At 38.2% G+C, this 13,474-nt stretch overlaps 1 non-coding gene across 1 annotated transcript; it reads right to left on the reverse strand.

Annotated features, from left to right (window-relative positions):
* Positions 1–13,113: 13,113 nt before the first annotated feature.
* On the reverse strand, positions 13,114–13,187 carry TRNAE-UUC. Its single transcript has one exon. It is a non-coding gene; the product is annotated as a tRNA-Glu (tRNA).
* Between the last annotated feature and the right edge of the window lie 287 nt (positions 13,188–13,474).

Genomic DNA, 13,474 nt, shown 5'->3' on the forward strand with positions numbered 1-13,474 from the left:
TTACTAAACAAACCCCAAACATTTTGATTGAATCTCGCCAATTCATTGTTGGGCAGTAACCCTGCAACATTAACAACCACAAACACCAGCTTCCCGTTTGAAATTCCTCGTTTAAAATAACTTGGTCGAATGTTAGTTGTATAATCTTCACCCAAGTCAAGCGCTCCTGATGCTTCAGTGAGAGCGATCTGAGTAGATTTGCTTGCAAACTCTCGAAGAACATCAAGATCCTCAAAACCAACCCAAGAACCAGGAAAGACAGTGTTGCTCATCCATGGGTATTTATTGTTTAATCCATCTTTAGAACCACAACATTTATCAAGTTTTGATGTCAACTCGGAAACTTTTTTCTCGAGAGCTTGCTTGTCTTCCGTCAATTTTGTTTCCTTGCTTTTAAGTCTAGCAACATCAGCTTCCGAAGCCGCAAGTCTTTCCCCCAGAGCTTTCTTGTCAGCCCTTCTTTGGCTAGGGACTCTATTAGGAGAGTTATATATGGGCTCGAGACTGTTGGGTTGAGACCCATCTTCACAGTCTCGAGATTGAGACCCATCTTCAAAGTCTCCAGATTGAGACCCATCTTCAAAGTCCAATGCTTAAACTGTTATGGACAGTCCATTGTAAGGTCGAACTCTAGGGTCTAAAACTAGGGTTGTGTATCTTGTATAAGAGGCAGATTGAATGAATGAAAGAGACAGGAACTATTTTGATATATGTGTTTTACAAAATCTAACATGGCATCACGAGCCAGAGTTGATTAACACGAATAAGAAAACCCTAGAACAGTAAACATGGCGGATGATGCAGAATCATCTAAAAGAGGAAAAGAGGTAGAAAACAATATGCAAAAGAAGAAACCAGAATATCATCTGGGATCAAGTGATGGACCAGGGATTATCATCACACCTATTGTATTAAAGGGAGCAAACTATGATGAATGGGCTAGAGCAGTGAGAAGATCATTGATAGCCAAACGGAAATTTGGTTTTGTTGATGGAACCGTCAAAGAACCAACAGAACCTGAGGAGTTAGAGGAGTGGATTGCAGTGCATTCAATGCTGGTTTCTTGGATCATCAATACATTGGAGACAAATATTAGATCAACGTTGGGGGATTATGATGATTCGAGCATGTTATGGACGCACTTGAAGAGGAGATTTTGTGTTGTAAGTGGAACTCGGATCTGCCAGTTGAAAGCTGCCTTAAGCGAATGCAAACAGAAGAAGACTGAGGAGGTTGCAGTGTACTATGGGAGATTGAACAAGATATGGGATGAGATGGTGACGTACATGAAGATACCAAAGTGTAGCTGTGGCCTGTGCACGTGTAACATTGCAACACAGGTTAGTACGTTGAGAGAAGAAGATTTCTTACACTATTTTTTGATTGGATTGGATACCATGTATAGCTCCTTGCGTGAACAATTACTGGCAAGAGAACCACTGCCATCTATATATGTGGCTTATCAAGCTGTGGTTAATTCAGAACGTCTAAAATTGGGGGAAGGAGTTGTGACGTCTCAGACACGGGACAATGTTATGGCGTTCAAGGTTCAGTCAGACCAGCATCCATACAATAATATGTATGATCCTAACAAATTTTGCAAGCATTGTAGCCGAGAAGGGCACTCACAGGAAGGGTGTTTTCAGCTGATTGGATACCCGGAATGGTGGGGTGACAGACAAAGAGGTGGAAGAGGATATGGTCGAGGAGGCCGAACTGGTGGTAGAGCTGCTGGTAGAGGACGTGCTGGTGCTGGTTTTGTGAACAGCAGAGGAGGTAGAGGAGAAGACAATATACGTGCGCATAATTTGAACATCTCGGCAGCAACAGCATCATCTCATCCTGCCACTGGATCTTCAGGAGATGCATCAGGACTTACTGCAAGTCAAGTTCAGCAGGTTCTTGAATATTTAAATTCAAGAAAAATCAGTTCCCAGCTCCAAGGTAAGACAAATCAAACATCCTGGATTATAGACACAGGAGCAACAAATCATGTCACGTGTAAAAGAGATGATATGATAAATGTGAAAGATATTAGAGCATGTTCGGCGGGACTGCCAGACGGAAAATATGCTCACTCTGAGAAAATAGGAACAATTATTCTTCCTGGTGGTTTGAGATTGGACAATGTGCTTTATGTGCCACAGATAACTTGTAACTTGATTTCTGTTACACAACTCATTGATGAGGTAGTATGTAATGTTCAATGCACTAACAATTTATGTCTTATACAGGACCGGTTGACGAGGAAGGTGATTGGAGTGGGTGAGCGACGAGGTGGACTATATATGTTCTGTGGTGTGCCTCCAGTTAAAGTGCTTACGGTGAATGAGGATACGTATGAGCTGTGGCATCAGCGATTGGGACATCCATCAGAGAAAGTGTTACAACGATTACCAGGTCTGGGTAGATTATTGAAGAAAAATAATGATGCGTGTGATATTTGTCCACGTGCAAAACATCGTAGAAGTAGTTTTTCTAGTAGTTTGAGCAAATCCAGTTGTAGTTTTGATTTGGTTCATATAGATTTGTGGGGTCCTTATAAGACGTGCTCGTCGTCTGGAGCACAATATTTTCTGACAATAGTAGATGATTTTTCAAGAGGTGTGTGGATTTATTTAATTCAAAGCAAAACTGAGGTTGCAACGATATTTCTTAACTTTATTGCGCTTGTGAAACGTCAATTTGGTAAAGAAATCAAAATTGTTAGAAGTGATAATGGAACTGAATTTAATGCATTACGTGGTTATTTTAAAACTAATGGAATAGTTTTTGAGACATCCTGTGTAGGAACACCTCAACAAAATGGAAGAGTTGAGAGAAAACATCAGCACATAATGAATGTGGCAAGAGCTTTGAGGTTTCAAGCAAATTTACCGATCAGATTTTGGGGAGAATGTGCTTTGACAGCAGCGTATTTGATTAATCGAACGCCTACACCGGTTCTAAATAACAAAACTCCATATGAAGTTATATTTGGGAAACCGGCACCATATAGTCAGTTGAAAGTATTTGGTTGCTTGTGTTATGCACATGATCAAAGTAGTAAAGGGGATAAGTTTGCAAGTCGAGGAAGAAGGTGCGTCTTTCTGGGTTATCCTTTTGGGAAGAAGGCATGGCAAGTTATGACTTAGACAAAAGACAATTTTTAGTTTCAAGGGATGTAGAGTTTCATGAACATCAGTTTCCTTACATATCTAGGGTACCTGATCAGCAACTGAGATAGTTCAGGCTAATAATGACGTGTGTTGGAGTGATGATGAAGAAATAGTGCAGCAAGAGAACCCAGAAGATATTACTGAGAACCCAACTTACATTACTGAGGACCCGGAAGACATACTGCGAACCCAGAATATTTACTGGGAACCAGGAAGGTATTACTGCGAACCCAGAAAACATTACTGAGAACCCGGAAGACATTACTGAGAACCTGGAAGATACTGAGAACCCAGAATATATTACTGAGAACCCTGTGGTCTCGAAGGAAGTGACGGAAGCTAGGGTAAAGGAAGGAGACAGAAGATTCCGTCTAGTCGGCTCAAAGGTTTTGTAACGCACACTGTACGACAAAATAGTCCATCCATGCTCACTCTCCACAATCATCATCCTCAGGTACGCCGTATCCTTTGACGTATTATGTTAGTTGTGATAAATTCTCTACAGTTCATAAAAAGTTTCTTGCAGCAATTACTGCTGGGTCTGCGCCTAAAAATTTCAAAGAAGCCATGAAGCATCCAGGATGGCGTAAGGCAATGGCAGAAGAAATACGAGCTTTGGAAGAACAAGGAACATGGGAATTAGAAGAATTACCGCCGGGAAAGAAAGCTCTTGGTAGTAAATGGATTTACACAGAGAAGTATGATGAGAATGGACAGTTGGTGCGGCTCAAAGCTAGACTGGTGATCTTTGGGAATCATCAAGTAGAAGGGTTGGATTACAATGAGACATTTGCACCAGTGGCGAAAATGACGACAGTGCGACTTTCCTAGCTGTGGCAGCAATTAAGAATTGGGAAGTGCATCAGATGGATGTACATAATGCATTTCTTCATGGAGACTTGGAAGAAGAAGTGTATATGAAAATACCACCTGGATTTTCTCAAGGTAAGTCTAATATGGTGTGTAGGATGAAAAAATCTTTATATGGTTTAAAACAGGCTCCTCGATGTTGGTTTGCAAAATTGTCTGCAGCTTTGAAGAATTATGGGTTTCGGCAATCGTATTCCGATTATTCTCTTTTTACCATGACTAAGGGAAAAACCCAACTTAATGTTTTGGTATATGTGGATGATTTGATTGTTGCGGGTAATGATTTAGTTGCGCTTGATCAATTCAAACTTTACTTGGGACAATGTTTCAAGATGAAAGATTTGGGAAAGTTGAAGTATTTTCTGGGTTTGGAGGTGGCACGAAGTGCACAAGGTTTTTATATGTGTCAACGCAAATATGCGTTGGATATCATCATGGAAGCAGGTTTATTAGGTGCAAAACCTGCAGAATTTCCAATGGAAACTAATCATCGTCTTTCTTTGGACAAAGGAGATTTGTTCACGGATGTGGAAAAATATCGAAGACTGATTGGGAGTTTAATATATCTGTCCGTGACTAGGCCAGACCTAGCATATTCTGTTCATATTTTGTCTCAATTCATGCAACTGCCGAGACTAGCACATTGGGAAGCGGCTCTTCGTGTGGTTCGATATTTGAAGAAGAATCCTGGGAAGGGAATTCTGTTGCGCTCTGATAGTGGTCTTAATTTGAAAGGATGGTGTGACTCAGATTGGGCTGGTTGTCCCTTAACTAGACGCTCGTTGACGGGTTGGTTTGTTCTTATTGGGTATTCTCCAATATCCTGGAAAACTAAGAAGCAACATACTGTTTCTCGTTCGTCAGCTGAAGCGGAATATAGATCTATGGCGGCGGCGACGTGTGAATTAAAATGGTTGAAAAAATTACTGGGTGATTTGGGAGTTCATCATCCACATGGAATGCAACTTCTCTATGATAGTCAATCGGCTTTGTATATTGCTCAGAATCCAGTTTTTCATGAACGAACAAAGCATATTGAAGTTGATTGTCATCTGGTTAGAGATGCTATCATGCAGAAGCTTATTACGCCTTCTTACACTCCTACAACAGTGCAATTGGCGGATATTTTTACTAAATCTTTAGGGAAAGCTCAATTTCAGTTTCTTATTTCCAAGATGGGCATGTGTGATCTCCATGCTCTGTCTTGAGGGAGGGTATTAGGAGAGTTATATATGGGCTCGAGACTGTTGGGTTGAGACCCATCTTCACAGTCTCGAGATTGAGACCCATCTTCACAGTCTCCAGATTGAGACCCATCTTCAAAGTCCAATGCTTAAACTGTTATGGACAGTCCATTGTAAGGTCGAACTCTAGGGTCTAAAACTAGGGTTGTGTATCTTGTATAAGAGGCATATTGAATGAATGAAAGAGACAGGAACTATTTTGATATATGTGTTTTACAAAATCTAACAGACTCACTAAGTCCAGCGATCAGAGCTTCTACAGCGGCAAGTCTTGAATCCACGATGATGGTGTACACGTCACACCGAGATCCGTCAGCTGTTGGGACGGCCGTATATAAGCATTCGTTGAAAGGAGGTCCAACCCTCCATAAGCAAGCGAAGTTACCGGTTTTGACATGGCATAGTCTGATGGTCTTGTTGTTATGACCGCCAGGATTAACCAAAACAGGCTTGAAGAGCGTGTAAGTCTTGCTGTTTTGATCCTCCTCTGGTACATCAGCTACAGCAGTGATCCACATGTGGCCGTCGCCGAGGTGCGCCAAGTACTTATTGTTGTGGATGCTTTTGATATGGTATAGTCGGTTTCCTTTGGTGGACGGCACCATCTCAAATCTTGCGGAAATATCGAATGTGTCACCTCCACCAAATTGAAGAGCAATATTTGGTACATCTGAAGTAGTGTGGATCTGCAAGTATCGATTGTTATAATTTGATTGGATCATGCAAAACCTCGGAAGTATTGTTGTTGCTTCCATGATTGCTCCTGAATTTTCTCTCTTACTCTCTCGCTTGGGTTTTCCGTTATTTTTCATCTGAACTATATTCACTCATTTATAAGCCCTTGGGAGAATAAGATACCTTTTTTCCGTTCCCATCCAGATCCATCTTTGACGGTGATTTGTTTAACCCTCATGTGGCATTCATTCATTTCAGAAGGTAGGTGGTAAGCTCCCTCCTTTCCTATTGGATTATACTACTCCAATTGGCAGGTGGAGAAGTGATTGAATAATATTGTTTCTCAATAAAAGACCTTATAGACACTAAACAAGAGAGAGATATTTATCTACTCTATTACAGACACAGAGAGCCACACAAACTTAACCACGCACTGAAGGACACGTGTGAAATACAGCTCATCAACACACCTGACAGTTACAGTTAATCAACATAATATAGACTAATACCCCCTTCAAACTGAACTTTGCTGCAGTTTGGAAAAACTGTGAACATGAAGTTTGTGTTTGAGCATAAGAAACCTTGGACCTAGAAGACTCTTAGTGAAGATGTCAGCTAGCTGATCAATTGTTGATATATAAGAGACCTGCAAAGACTTTTCCTGCACCAATTCTCTGACAAGGTGAAAATCCAAAGCCATGTGCTTCATCTTGCTATGAAAAACTAGATTTGAAGATACACAAAGGATGCTTTTGTTTTCAAAATTCAACATAGGAGGAACAGGAAGAAAAATGTATAAATCTTGAAGCAGCTGACACAACCAAACAACCTCAGCTGCAGTGTTTGCAAGGGATCTATACTCTGCCTCTGTGCTGGATCTGCCAACAGTGGACTGTTTCTTGGCACTCCAAGAAACTGAATTGTGACCAAAGAATATACAAAAACCAGTAGTAGATCTCCTATCATCAGGTGAGCCAGCCCAATCAGCATCACTAAAGACTTGTAAAGTTTGAAGCCCTTTGGAGAAGAAAAGTCCATGATTGATAGTGCCTTTTACATATCTTAATATCCTTTTGGAAGCATTGAGATACACTGTAGTTGGTTGATGCATGAATTGACAAACCCGATTGACTGCAAAACTAATTTCAGGCCTTGTTCAAGTCAAATACTGCAAGGCACCCACTAAAGATCTGAATTCAGTAGGATTGTCAAGTTTATATCCATCATTAGCAGTAAGCTTGCCTGAAGCAGATGCTGGAGTTGAACAAGGTTTGGCTCCAACCATCTGAGTTTTTTCCAAAAGATCAAGTACTTGGTTTGGCTAAGAAAAAGACCAGACTCATTCCTTTAAACTTCTAAGCCCAGAAAATAGTGAAGAGTACCCAAATGTTTAACAGGAAAATGTGTGCCCAAAGCAGCTATGAGTTCAGTGCAAAAAGAGGAAGAATTACTTATAAGATAATATCATCCACATAAACAAGAAGAATGGTAATTCTTGAACCAACTCTCTGAAAAAAATGGATGGATCAATTGCAGAAGGCTTAAAATCCATGTCAAGAAGAACATTATAGAGTTTATCATACCATGCACTTGGGGCTTGTTTAATACCATATATGGATTTATGTAACTTACAAACAAAGTGAGGCTTCTCAGCATCTACAAAACCTGGAGGTTGCTCCATAAAAACCTCTTCTTACATCAAGTTGCTGAATTGGCCAGTCATAATTCACAACTAATGAGAGGACCAACCTGATTGTTGTAGGTTTAGCAACAGGGATAAAAGTTTCATTGTAATCTTGACCAGCATGTTGATGAAACCCCTTAGCCACAAGCCTGGACTTGAACTTATTGATTGAACCATCTGCATTGTACTTTATTCTGTAGACCCACTTGCAGCCAATAACATTTTGACCAGGTTCAGGTTGAACAAGAGACCATGTACCAGCATCTTTTAGAGCAGTATGTTCATTTACCATAGAAAATCTCCACTTTGGAATCTTGTTAGCCTGAGTAAAGAAAGTAGGAGTAATTGGAACTGTAGGACTAAGTAAAGTAGTTGGAAGAGTGTGTTTAGTAGCATAGTACATTTTTGGTCTTGTAATACCATTTTTGCCTCTTGTCTGCATTAAATGAGCATTTTGAAATTGAGTAGAAGGTAGCTGAGGAAGAGAAGGCACAATTGAGGATGAAACTGAATCCTGAGATGCTGATGAAGAACAAGTAGAAATAGATGAAATAGCATACACTGGCAAAGTAGGAGCAGCTATAGGAACATCTCTTGCAAAGTTCCTATAGCACAAGTCTGAAGATGATGGAGAAGTAGACTTGATAGAAGCATAAGGAAAAACAGTCTTATTGAAAACCACATGTCTTGAGATATATACTTTCCCAGAAATGGGATCTAAACATCTTTATCCTTTTGGTGTGAACTGTATTCAATGAAAATGCAAGGTGTACTTCTGGGGGCCAATTTATGTGATGCATAAGGTCTCAACCAAGGATAACAAATACATCCAAAACTTCTTAATAATGAATAATCAGGATATTTGTCATATAATTATTCAAAGGGAGACATAAACTGAATACTCTTAGTGGGGAGTCTATTGACTGTGTAATTAGAAGTTAGAAAATAATCAACCCAGAAAGAGTCAGGAAGTTTGGCTCGAATAAGATAGGTTCTACCAACATCAAGAAGGTGTCTATGTTTACCTTCTGCCACTCCATTCTGCTCAAAAGTGTGTGTACAAGTAAATTCATGTTTGATGCCATAAAATTGAGTGAAGGTAGAGACTTATTTATTTATGAATTCACCGACACCATCAGTTCTTATGGTGATAATTTTAGTGGATAGTTGATTTTCTATTTGGGTTTTGAAATTGAAAAAGACATCTTTAAAGTCTAACTTAGCTTGTAAAGGAAACAACTAACAAAATTTGGAAAAATCATTTATGACATTAACATAATAGAGATAACCACTATTGGAGATTACAGGAGAATGACCCCAAAGATCCATATGTAATAGTTCCAAAGGCTTGAAAGTACTGGAATAAGAAATACTAAATGGAATTTCATGAGATTTCCCTAGCTGACAGCACTCATAGAAGAGTTTTGTTTTTATTACATTACAATCAAAGGTTTGACATACTTTTTGAAGTGTTTGAAAAGATGGATGTGCTAATCTGTGATGCCAGATAGCAGTGGTAGATTTACTGATGTGGAGAGTTTGAGGTGTCAAATGGAAATTGATTGGATAAAGGCCATTGACATGAGGACCCTGCAACAGAATCTTCCCAGTTTGAAGATCCTTCACAGTGCAATCAAAGGGAGAGATGGTGATGGAAAAAGCATTGTCAGTGGTGAACTTATGTACTGAGAGTAGGTTACTAGATGCAGTAGGGACATGTAACACATTTTGGAGAATGAAGTGTTTACTAGGAGTAGGAAAAGTAACTGAACCTACTGAATAAATGGACATACCTTCACCGTTGGCAGTTTGTATGTAGTCATAACCATCATAAGCAGTGTAGTCATCCAATTGACAATATGATTGTTTGCTCCACTGTCAGCATACCAAGGATTTTCTCCAAATATGTTAGCATCTTCTAACATTGCAGTAAGATTCTGAGGTGGTGCCTTCCCTTGATAAGAAAAATTCAACCTATTAGAGCATTATGGAGCTAAATGATCACGATCACCACATATTTGGCAAGGCATTTTGGTAGCTGAAGTAATTGATGAAGGAGGTGGTATTGAAGCAAGTGTTGGTGGAGATGAACCAAAAGCAGTTGATGATGTTCTGAAATGTGGTGATGAAGGAAAACCTCTAAAAGATGGATTAAAAGGTCGTTTGCCCCTATAATTTGGACTGTGACCACCTCTCATATTAGGATGTGGAGGACGAAAATTTTAAGAAGATGGATATGAATTATTATTATAGCTTCGATATTGATTATGTGCCAGAAAAGCCTTATTCTCAGAATCTTCTTGAATTGACTTAGATCTGGAGGATAAAACAACTTCTTCACTAAGGAGAAGATTGTGCAGTTCAACACTAGTTACTGGCGGATATCGAAATCTAATAGATGTAGCGAAAGCGTCAAAGGAGGAGCTCAAACCTGATAGAGTAGTGACAACAATTTCACTATCACTAACAATAGAACCAGCAGTGGCTAAAGCATCAATTGTCTTTTTGATATCTGCTAGATAATTTGTAATTGAACCATTGCCGAGCTTGATTGATTGTAATTTTGTGCGTAGTTGAATTGTATGGGTAGTCGAAACTTGTGAAAAACGACTTTGAATGTTATTTCATAGCTCAATAGCAGATGTAGCTCCAGCAAAGTAAGGAATTACAGATTCTGACATTGGTGAATATAACATAATCATAATTGTTGAATCTTCATCTTTCCAGAGAATGTAAGCAGGATTATCATTACGCGCAGTTGGACAGATAGCAGTACCAGTTACATAACCAGGTGCTCTATATTTGTTGAGGAGAGCAAGAAAAAGATATTTCCATGTGAGAAAATTGTCTTCTTGGAGTTGAAGACTGACAATATTTGCAAGTTGATGAAGAGGAACTTTTGAAATTGATTTAGCAGTATCCATTCAAAATCAAGAAAATAGATCTGGAAATTTTTTTTGAAGAGATTGAGAAACACACAGAATGAGTGATTGATAGAAAGATCGAATAACATGAAAAAATAATTCACTCGTTTGAAAAAGATTTGAGCTCACAAATCAGCCATTAATGGCGAGAAGAAATTTGGATCGAATCCCTCTGAGAAAATTTAATTCTCAGGTCTGATACCATGATTGAATAATACTGTGTCTCAATAAAAGACCTTACAGACACTAAACAAGAGAGAGATATTTATCTACTCTATTACAGACACAGAGAGCCACACAAACATTAACCACACACTGAAGGACACGTGTGAAATATAATTATAAGAGACAGCTCATCAAGACACCTGACAGTTACAGTTAATCAACAAAATATAGATTAATAAGAAGTAGTTCAAATACACTTTGATTTACTCTCCAGTTCACACTTCAGAGTTGATATGAATTAGACTTTAGAGACAGCCATCAGCAGAGGTCGACTAATAAATAGTCCTTTGGGAGAACGCCTTTACTGTTTGGTCCATAATAATTTAAAAATATATAATAGACAAAATTACCTTTTCGTGTTAATTTTTACTTATTTTTTTTGTAACAGTTCATTCGTCAAAATGAACTCCTGTTAATTTCTACTTATTTTTCAGAAAACATATAAACCAGAGTTCATTCCAGAAATGAAATCCATATAAAAACCTAAAAAAAGCCAGAGTTCATTCCAGAAATGAACTCCATGTAAAAGCCTAAAAAAACAGAGTTCATTCCAGAAATGAACTCCATATGAAAACCTAAAAAAAAAAAACAGAATTCATTCCAAAAATGAACTCCACTCCATATAAAAAAAAAAAAAAATCCAGAATTCATTCCGGAAATGAACTCTATATAAAAACCTAAAAAAACAGAGTCGATTTCAGAAATGAATTCCATATAAAAACATAAAAAAATAGAGTTCCAATAATAAATACAAGCATGCTACTTATTCGAAAACAAAACCAAGTGGGCTGTATTGTTTATGGAGACTTTTAAGTCAAACAAATATATTATATATATTTGTTTATTTAGGGCGACAGAGGATAATACTTGCGAGGAAATTGTTTAGAATAGACACCGTTGAAAATATTTAAAATGGTTTGTTTTTTCCCTATTTCGTGGCTAAACAATAAATTTACTTGAAAGTGATGATTGCATGAGTAATATTGTCCAATTGCTATTTCACTCGCATTTCTTTACATAGTTTAATTAAGGAAATCATCTACTCTACAACTCATATACAACCCCTTGAAAGGATGAGATTTTTTTTTGTTCTCCTGTTCAGTTTTCGCATCTAAATCCATCTTCCACGCTAAATTTGTTTAACCGTTCCTTTTAGAAGGCGAGGGAGCTCTGGGAGTCGGACTGTAAGCCTCAGTGAAGGTGTCTTTTTTCTCTCTTGGATTATGGTATTCATGTTTAATTATTTGTAGTTTGTGTACATAAATTATCTCAAGTATATTAAGTTGGTAGCCAAGTTGCCAACAAAGACTTTTCTTAATTATATTGTAGTTTATGCACATAAATTCATCTCAAGTGTATTAAACAAATTCACCTCATCTTAAGTATAGTGAGGAATAAAATTTGTTAAGCTTCCCTAAAGAGGCAATTTGGAATTCTAATAGAGTACCATCAAATATAGTACCGTTTTAGATATTCAAAATTCCATACTAAGTAGTTACTCAAAATATTCGTAAGAAAAACAGGTGTTACATGTGCAAATATAATTTGGAAACAGTTGCGCACATTTGAAAAAAAAATTGGGGCTACGTGGAATCATTTCTTACACGAATTCAGGTACAGATAGATCAGAGTTATAACAACACACAAGCCGGAGTATCTGCAAATAAATTGTGGAGCTGTGCGCTAATGTTTGAGTGACACCCGGAGTTCCTCCAAACCCTTCAGTAGCTAGCACAAATAAGCAAATGTGGTAGAAAGAATATAGTTACTGAAGCGGCAAGAGGAACTCTAGGTGACGCCAAACTACAAAACTAAGCCGCATCCTGAGCAGTACACCGGAACAAAGAGTGATGATTGCATTGAGTGATGTCCAACTGCTATTTCACTTCCATTTCTTTATATAGTTCAAGGATATCTATCACTGATCATCTAGTTAGTGTTGTTGTGATAAAAAAAGAAGGATACTACTACTCAGGACAAGTTGATGAATGAACGAACCTAGACGTATTTGGAGCCACATTGCAGTCAAGTAGGTCCAACTGAACTTGGTCCATCTTTAGGACATGGTTATAAATATGGGAACGCAGCAAAGGTGAATGAGATTCTTCTTCACTTTTTGTGAAGAGATAGATAGTTGAAGCTTTCACTACTATCTCAATCCATGTCATTCATCTCTGATACTTTTATTCTTCTTGTGTTTTTGAAATTCGGTTAGTCTGGTTTTTAAGTTTGCAGTGACCAGCAGGAAAAAGATTTGTCTTGCAAGTTGAAAGGATCTACTGGAAGCATATGAGGATGTTTCTTGGAAATTTAAGGCAAAAAAAAAAACAAAATTCCATTGCCGGGATTTGAACCCGGGTCGCCTGGGTGAAAGCCAGGTATCCTAACCGGGCTGGACTACAATGGATTGTTATATCCAAATGGATAGCTATATTAAGGTACCTGATATTTGCAATAATCCAGATTATTTTGTGAATTCTTTGAAATAATATGTTTCCGCATAGTGTAACCAGACTATAAATGACAAAAAGTAATTTTCAGGATTTTTTTCATTAATGGTGATGATATATTAATTAATTTTGCATTTAATGCTTTCCTTAAAAAGGTGCCACATGTAAGTATTTAAAGCTATCACACGAGTGTGGACCGGGTCTTCTTATCTCTAGAGTGAGAGTAAGCCTATCAGATACACGA

Source organism: Papaver somniferum, chromosome 1, assembly GCF_003573695.1.
Source record: "Papaver somniferum cultivar HN1 chromosome 1, ASM357369v1, whole genome shotgun sequence".
In the NCBI taxonomy this organism is placed as follows: domain Eukaryota; kingdom Viridiplantae; phylum Streptophyta; class Magnoliopsida; order Ranunculales; family Papaveraceae; genus Papaver; species Papaver somniferum.